Here is a 7,184-nt window from a genome sequence, read left to right as displayed (position 1 = left end):
GCTGCAAGAGGACCCGGGAGACGCCCCTTGTCCCGCAGCCCCGGGCAGCCTCTCCGCGCTCCTGGGCGCACCTTCCTCGCTCGGAAGCAGCTCCCTTAAATATGCCCAGACACACCAGGCTGGGTCCCTGCCCTCAAGCTTCCTGGGAGGCAGCAGCTGGGTTTAGCCTGTTGCAACAAAAGGCAAGGGAGGATCCCTGTGGAGGATCCTTAAAGGCTGATCGACCGAGTGTGGCTTAAGAGTGCGCCCGAACTGGGGCTTCTCTTCCACCACAAACAGGAACAGGGCAGTTGCAGGGTTGTGTTTGTCAGGGACACTGTCCTCCTTCTGGCGCTTGCTGAAACTATTCCTTACCCTCCCCAACGTTTTCCCGATGAAAATAGGGACGTCCTATCCCATAATAATATTAATAGTTGTATTATTTGTACCCATCTGACTAGGTGGCCCCAGACACCCAGGGAGGCTTCCAACGTGTATATATAAAAGCATAACTAAACATTAAACAGCTTCCCTCTCCAGATGTCTTCTAAAGGTTGTCTAGTTACTTCTCTCCTTGGCTCGTGGGTTCCGCAACTCCAGGCCCTCCAACATTTCTCCGATGATCATAGGGACATCCTAAGCCTGGATGTCTCTGTTGGTTAGAGCCAAGGTTGCAGGTTTGATCCCCGTTTGGGGCAGCTGGATATTCCTGCATTGCAGGGGGCTGGACTAGACGACTCTCGGGGTCCCTTCCAACTCCCCAATTCTATGTTTCTATTATTCTAAGGAAAAGCGGGACGTTCTGGGATCACATCTGAAACCGGAGGGGCTTGTGTAAATCTGGGACTGTCCCTGGAACATAGGGACACTGGGAAGGCCTGTTAATCTTGGTTAGACAAGCCTATTCAGATGCTTAGAAAGCTGGCAAGACTTTTAATCTGTTCTTAGGTCTTGTCATTTTAACTTTTCAGCTTTTAAGTCATTGTTAATTCTTCTTAATGGTGATTTTATCTTTTGGCAAAATGCTTTGATATTCTTTTTTTTTACAGTCAAGGGGTGTATAATTTTATGAAATGAATAAATTAAGCAAAGACTCCACCAGAATATAAATTTTATTATTTGAACCCCACACTTCTGACTGGGTTGCCCCAGCTACTCTGGGCAGCTACCAACAGATCTAAACACATAGATAAAATAGCAAATGTTAAGAACTTCCTGATACAGTCATATAAAGCCTTATATGTTTAAACTGATGTTTGTCTGATGTGCTCTTCAGGGTGAGGAGGGGTGTTCTTCTGCTTGCAATACGTGAAAATTATATTTGAAATTAATAATAATAATGTTTTAAATTGAATTCTGTTTAAGTGCCACCTGAGGAAAGAGCCACAGCGTTTGGGCACAGTTCAGAGGGCATTTCCGTTCTCATTGCTTGCAAAATATTCTGAACATCTTTATGTCTGCAATGTGCTGTTTCTCCTTTGAGATGCCACATGTCTGAACTAGGGGTGGGGTGATGGGTTTGCAGATGGAAGGCTGCCTGAGAATTGCATCTTGATTTCTTGCCATTTTTTTCAGGGGAAGATGGACGGGACCAGAGGAGGTAAGGAAGGGTTCCAGTGACTCAGAGGCAGATTGACTGCTTGGGGTGGGGTGGATCATTCCAGATCTATTTCACAGTAGTTTTTCACAGCACCCCCAATGACATTTATTTTATTTATTTGCAGAAAAAATAGTTATACCAATGTGTAATATTTTGGGATTTGGGGAGGTGGGCGGTGCCTGGCTGGGATGCCATCCTGACGCACATCTGCAGGAACCTAGAAAGATGCCCTCGGCTGCATCAGGCCGCTGGTTCGCCCGGCTCATTCTTGCCTGCACTGACCAGAGCTGGGAAAAGGAACTAGCGCTTGTTCAAATTCAAGATGCATATCATAAATCCCTGCATATTTTACAAAAAACTAAACCATTCAGTATTCCATTATTGCATCCATCAAAACTTATTTACACTGCTGAATTTATCAGGTGTACACAAACGTTTCCCAATATGTTCTTCTGCTTTTATTTATACATGTGTACGCTTTATATAAGGGACGCGGGTGGCACTGTGGGTTAAACCACAGAGCCTTGGACTTGCCGATTAGAAGGTCGGCAGTTTCCGTGCGCTGCTCTGGTTTGCCAGAAGCAGCTTATTCATGCTGGCCACATAACCCATAAGCTGTCTGCAGACAAACGCCGGCTCTCTCGGCCAATAAAGCAAAATGAGCACTGCAACCCCAGAGTCGGTCATGATTGGACCTAATGGTCAGGGGTCCCTTTACCTTACGCTTTACATATGCATTCAGTCTCTCTAAGGATCAGAAAACAATATAATTCTCAACAATCACATATTAAGAGGGATCCCAGCAGAAGTGGTTGCTCTGATATTTTTGCTGACCAGCTCTTTGCTGTCTTTCAAAACCCGCAGGAAATAGGAGAGAACTGAGGATCGTCCTTGTGGGAAAGACTGGAGGCGGCAAAAGCGCCACAGGAAACAGCATCCTTGGCCAGAAGCTCTTTGATTCGAAACTTCAGGCCAGGACAACCACCTTGTCCTGCCAAAGGGCATCTTGCACTTGGAGAGGCCATCCTGTGTCCGTGATTGACACAGCGGATATTTTGGGCACAGGAGATTGCGATGAAAGGCTGGACCAGGAGACCAAGCGCTGCCTTGACCTCTCTCATCCTGGCCCTCATGCGCTCGTGTTTGTGACCCAGGTGGGCCGCTTCACCGCGGAGGACGAGGAGGCAGCCCAGCGAGTCCGGGAGATGTTTGGGACAGAGGCCATGAAGCACACCATCCTCTTGTTCACCCGCAAAGAAGCTTTAGAAGGCAACTCCTTGCGGGATTACGTGATGCAGTCAGATAACGAGGCTGTCCGGAAGCTGGTCCAAGAATGCGGGGGGCGCTTCTGCGCTTTTAATAACAGGGCGGCATTAGGAGAACGGGAGGACCAGGTCTCTGAGCTGATGGAGATGGTCCTGGAGATGGTCGAGGGGAATGAAGAGCCATACCTGGAGACGCCCATCATGGAGGCAGCGCTTGGATCTTACATCTGCAGGAAAAGGGCCAAGGGGGAAGGGAAAGCTCGCAAGGGTGGCAGCTACAGAAAAGTATTTATCGCCTTATGTGTGTGTGGTGCAGTGCTTTACCTGTTACATTACCATTGTAATCGTTTCTCTTAATATCTCCCCTTTAGCAAAGCTGGGGATTTTTAAAGCCAGCCCACCAGCTTCTTATGAGGTGTCAGGAGAAAAACAAACTAATTTCCTAATAAACTAATGAACAAACCGGATTGTCTGGGTGCAATGCGCTAAGACTCACCTGCTTAGTATTTTATTTGCCATTGTATCAGTTGCAATGCCCCTGTGACTCTGGACAAACAGGAACAATAGAGCATGTGCTTCTCCACTTCCTATATTATAGAGACATTTGTATTAGCCTCCTCTCCCCATTACACCACAAGTACTCCAAGGTGCACTGGGGATGAGCTGGCTGGCACTGCGTGATCCAGTAGTGTCATGGCATCAGCGGTCAGTCACCTTTGGGTCAGCTTACTGCTTAGGACACTGTCTGGGAGGGGAGAACCCAAGAATGACGGTGGCCAGGGTGGCTGGGCTGGCAGTGGAACAAAAAGGGGAGGTGCCACCACAATATGCTGACCTGAAGGAAGTCTTCAGTGAGAAGGAGGCAGATAGACTACCCCCTCCCCCACAGGCCCCTTGACTGCCAAATCAACTTACTCCCAGGGGCTCAGTTGCTGGTGGGTAAGCTGTATGCCATGTCCGACCGGGAGATGCAGGAGTATACTTGGAATACTGGCGGACAGCGCGAGTGCTCAACCAGAGACAAATTTGATGGGCTCAGGAGTTCTCCAAGTTTTCCTTCGAGATCCGATACGTGCCGGGAGAGGAAAACGTAAGAGCAGATGCTCTCTCCCAGAAACCGGAGTACATGGAAGGAGAGGGACTGCCGGAGATCCGACAGGTGTTTCCCGAGGACCGATGGGTGTGGGGGGGGGGGCGTTGGTTGGGAAACGAGAACTGGCCGGGCTTACTAGAGACGACACATTCGCTCAAGCAAAAATCAGGGAACTCCGGGACGGAAGGGAAGACCATGGAGTGTTTGAGGAAAAAGAAGGGCTACTGTACTATAAGGGGGCACTGTATGTACCGGGGAAAACTTGAGGGGGAAGGTACTCAAACAACTCCACGACAACCCCACAGCGGGACACTTTGGACAGCACAAAACCATGCTGCTCGTTACCAGGCAGTTCTGGTGGCCAAAGGTGAGGGAAGACGTACGGGAATATGTACGGGGGTGCGACCGATGCCAGAGGGCAAAGGGGGAGAGAGCTGCCCCCGCAGGGTTACTGGAACCCTTACCTACACCAGGAAGGCCCTGGGAGGTGGTGTCCATTGATTTTATGACAGATTTGCCCAAGTCAAGGGGGAAGACAGCAGTCATGGTAGTAGTCGATCTACTGACAAAAATGTGCCATTTCATAGCTTGCTCACACGCGGTGACGGCAGAGGAGACAGCCAGGTAGTTTGTGGATCACATTTTCAGGCTGCATGGGGCTCCCTCGAGGGTAATCTCGGATCGTGGGAAACAATTTACTTCCAGGTTCTGGAGGAAGCTAATGAGCTTGCTACAGGTCAAGGTGGGCTTCTCAACGGCGAGGCACCCGGAAACCAACGGACAAGCAGAAAGAGCAAACAGTATACTCCAGCGATACCTACACTGCTACGTCAGCGAGAGGCAGAACGATTGGGTAGAGAAACTAGCGTTGGCTGAATTTGCATACAATAACGCTGAACATGTGTCCACGGGAATGAGCCCGTTCATGGCCAATTATGGGTGTCACCCCAGGGCCTTCCCGGGGAGGGGGGAGGAAGGATGGAGTGTACCCGCAGCAGAGCAGTTTGTAGAAGAAATGGAGGCCTTGCACCAGCAACTCAAGATGAACTCGGAGCGGGCCAAGGAAGTTTACAAGAGGCAGGCGGACAGGCACCATCGGGAGGGGGAGGCCATACGGGTAGGAGACCGGGTGTGGTTGACAACCTAAGGGTTACCCCTAAAGGGAGGGTGCAAGAAGTTGCAGCCGAGGCAGCTGGGGCATTTTGAGGTAACACAGCAGGTGAACCCCGTGGCATTCAAGCTCAAGTTGCCGGACAGCATGAAGATACACCCGGTGTTCCATAGGTCCCTACTTTCACCGTACAGGGAGGGGCGGGAATTTCTGGGGCGGGAGGGGGAAGTCGCCACCCACCCGCTGGTAGAGGAGAGGGAACACCGCAACCAAGCCACGGAAATACTCGATTCAAGGTGGCGAGGCCACCAGGTGGAGTACTTGGTAGCTTGGGAGGGAGAACCCAGGTCAGAAAACACGTGGGTCCCCACTGAATCAATCAATGACGGCTATCTGGTGGGAGAATTCCACCGTTTGTTTCCGGATAAACCAAAACCACTAGCAAGGTTCTGGGAGGAAGAATTTGGAACCACAGACGTCGAAGGGGACTTTGTGGGTTTTCCTGCCTCCGAAGAGGAGGGAGGGGAGGTGTCAGAGGGAGAAGAATCAGACTGGGAGGTCCACCCCGCGGGAAGAGATCGGAGCGGGTGGGAAGCTGGTTTTGAATCCTCAGAGGATGGTGACAGCTCCTTCATGGGATTCCCCGTATCGTCGGGCGAGGAAAGAGATGAGGTTGAATCGGAAAATCGCGCCGGGGGTGGAGGGGGTCCTGGGGAGGAGGAGGTGGATGTCAGGGAACTGCCATCGGAGCCCGAGGGAGAGGGAGGGCTCCAGAGGGGTTCCGGAGAGCATCCCGGGAGGGAGAGAAGCAGCCCATCTTCTGGGGAAGGAATTCAGCGTAGCACCAGTGGAGAAGGGGGGCAGATGGGGGAATCGGTGAGGTGGCTCCATGACTCCTCGCCAGAGACCAGAGCGGGGAGAGCACGGGTCCTCCGCTGCCCACACCCTCCCTGCGCAGAAGTCTTCCGCGCAGGGAGAGTAGGCGGCGACTAGGCGTCAAAGAGCTTCTTTGCTGGAAGAAGTTCAAGAAACGCCCACTGACGGATTCTGCCAGCGATTGAGACAGCCACAGGTGAGTGGCTGTCAGGACAGAAAGGGTTCACCCAGGTAACCTAGCCAGGTGTGGCGTCGATTTACGCACGAGCAACCCCTAGAACCATTACAGATTGCATCAGTTCATTCCATTTCTGAATTACATGTCAAACCAATTGAACAGGACAAACGTAACAATAGAAGCACATATAAAACTGTTCCACACATGCAAACAAGGAAAACAACCTCACATGTATGAACCTTATCAAAGCCAGTACTATTGTGATATTGGTTTCATAATATTTGAGCAGGCAATATATTGCAGATCATGATGTGTGTGTGCTATGCAGAAATCACAATGTGGGGAAAACCGTGATGCCAGTCAGTGCCTCTACACAGCTCCATCCATCCATCAGACATTGTGATATATCGGTATATCATGGTGTTTAGCTAGTGATATATGGCCATGTTGAAAACCAGGTATCTGTTCACCTCTATAGCTCCATCCTTATTTCAGACATTGTGGTATATAAATGTCATTGCAATGATGAAAACCAGATATTGCCGTACCCTCGCAAGTACAGATGAAAATCCCCACTTGTTAATGGGAAGGATTCTGATCTGGGTGGCAAACTATAATTATTCCCACTTAATAAATAGGTGATTGGGGCTGACTGCACACTCTACATTTAAGCTGCATGATTTCCTACAGAATTCTGGGAACTGGAGTTTGCGAAGGGTGTCTGGGATTGTTGCTCTCTGGGAGGTGAACTACAGTTCCCAGGATTCCTGGAAGGAAGTCATGTACTTTTACTGTTCTTTCAACGTGTGACACTGACCACTGACGGAGTCTCAAACAAGCATGAATGAGTGTCCATAAGGAAATTTTGAAAAGACGAAGAAAAATGGTTTGGGGAGGGGGGTATTCAGAAGACAGAGAAGGCAGTGTTTAACCCTTTGCCTGCACACAATTTCCCCTCTCTAAAGTCTCCTGATGACAAACAAGCATGGTGCTCATAGCGCCAAAGTCATGAATTCAATACCCTTACGGCAACTTGCAGATTCCTGCATTGCAGAGCGTTAAACTAGATGATCCTTGGGATC

The 7,184-nt window shown here is 50.0% G+C and overlaps 1 pseudogene across 1 annotated transcript; it reads left to right on the top strand.

The window, feature by feature from the left end:
• Window positions 1-1,560: 1,560 nt before the first annotated feature.
• Window positions 1,561-3,497, top strand: LOC308569453 (GTPase IMAP family member 2 pseudogene; annotated as a pseudogene). Its single transcript has 2 exons — window positions 1,561-1,579; window positions 2,417-3,497. The product of its transcript is annotated as a GTPase IMAP family member 2 pseudogene (transcript).
• The last annotated feature ends 3,687 nt before the right edge of the window (window positions 3,498-7,184 follow it).

This window comes from Podarcis bocagei, assembly GCF_964188305.1.
Source record: "Podarcis bocagei genome assembly, chromosome: 12".
In the NCBI taxonomy this organism is placed as follows: Eukaryota; Metazoa; Chordata; class Lepidosauria; order Squamata; family Lacertidae; genus Podarcis; species Podarcis bocagei.
This window is presented reverse-complemented; position numbering and strand designations above follow the sequence as displayed.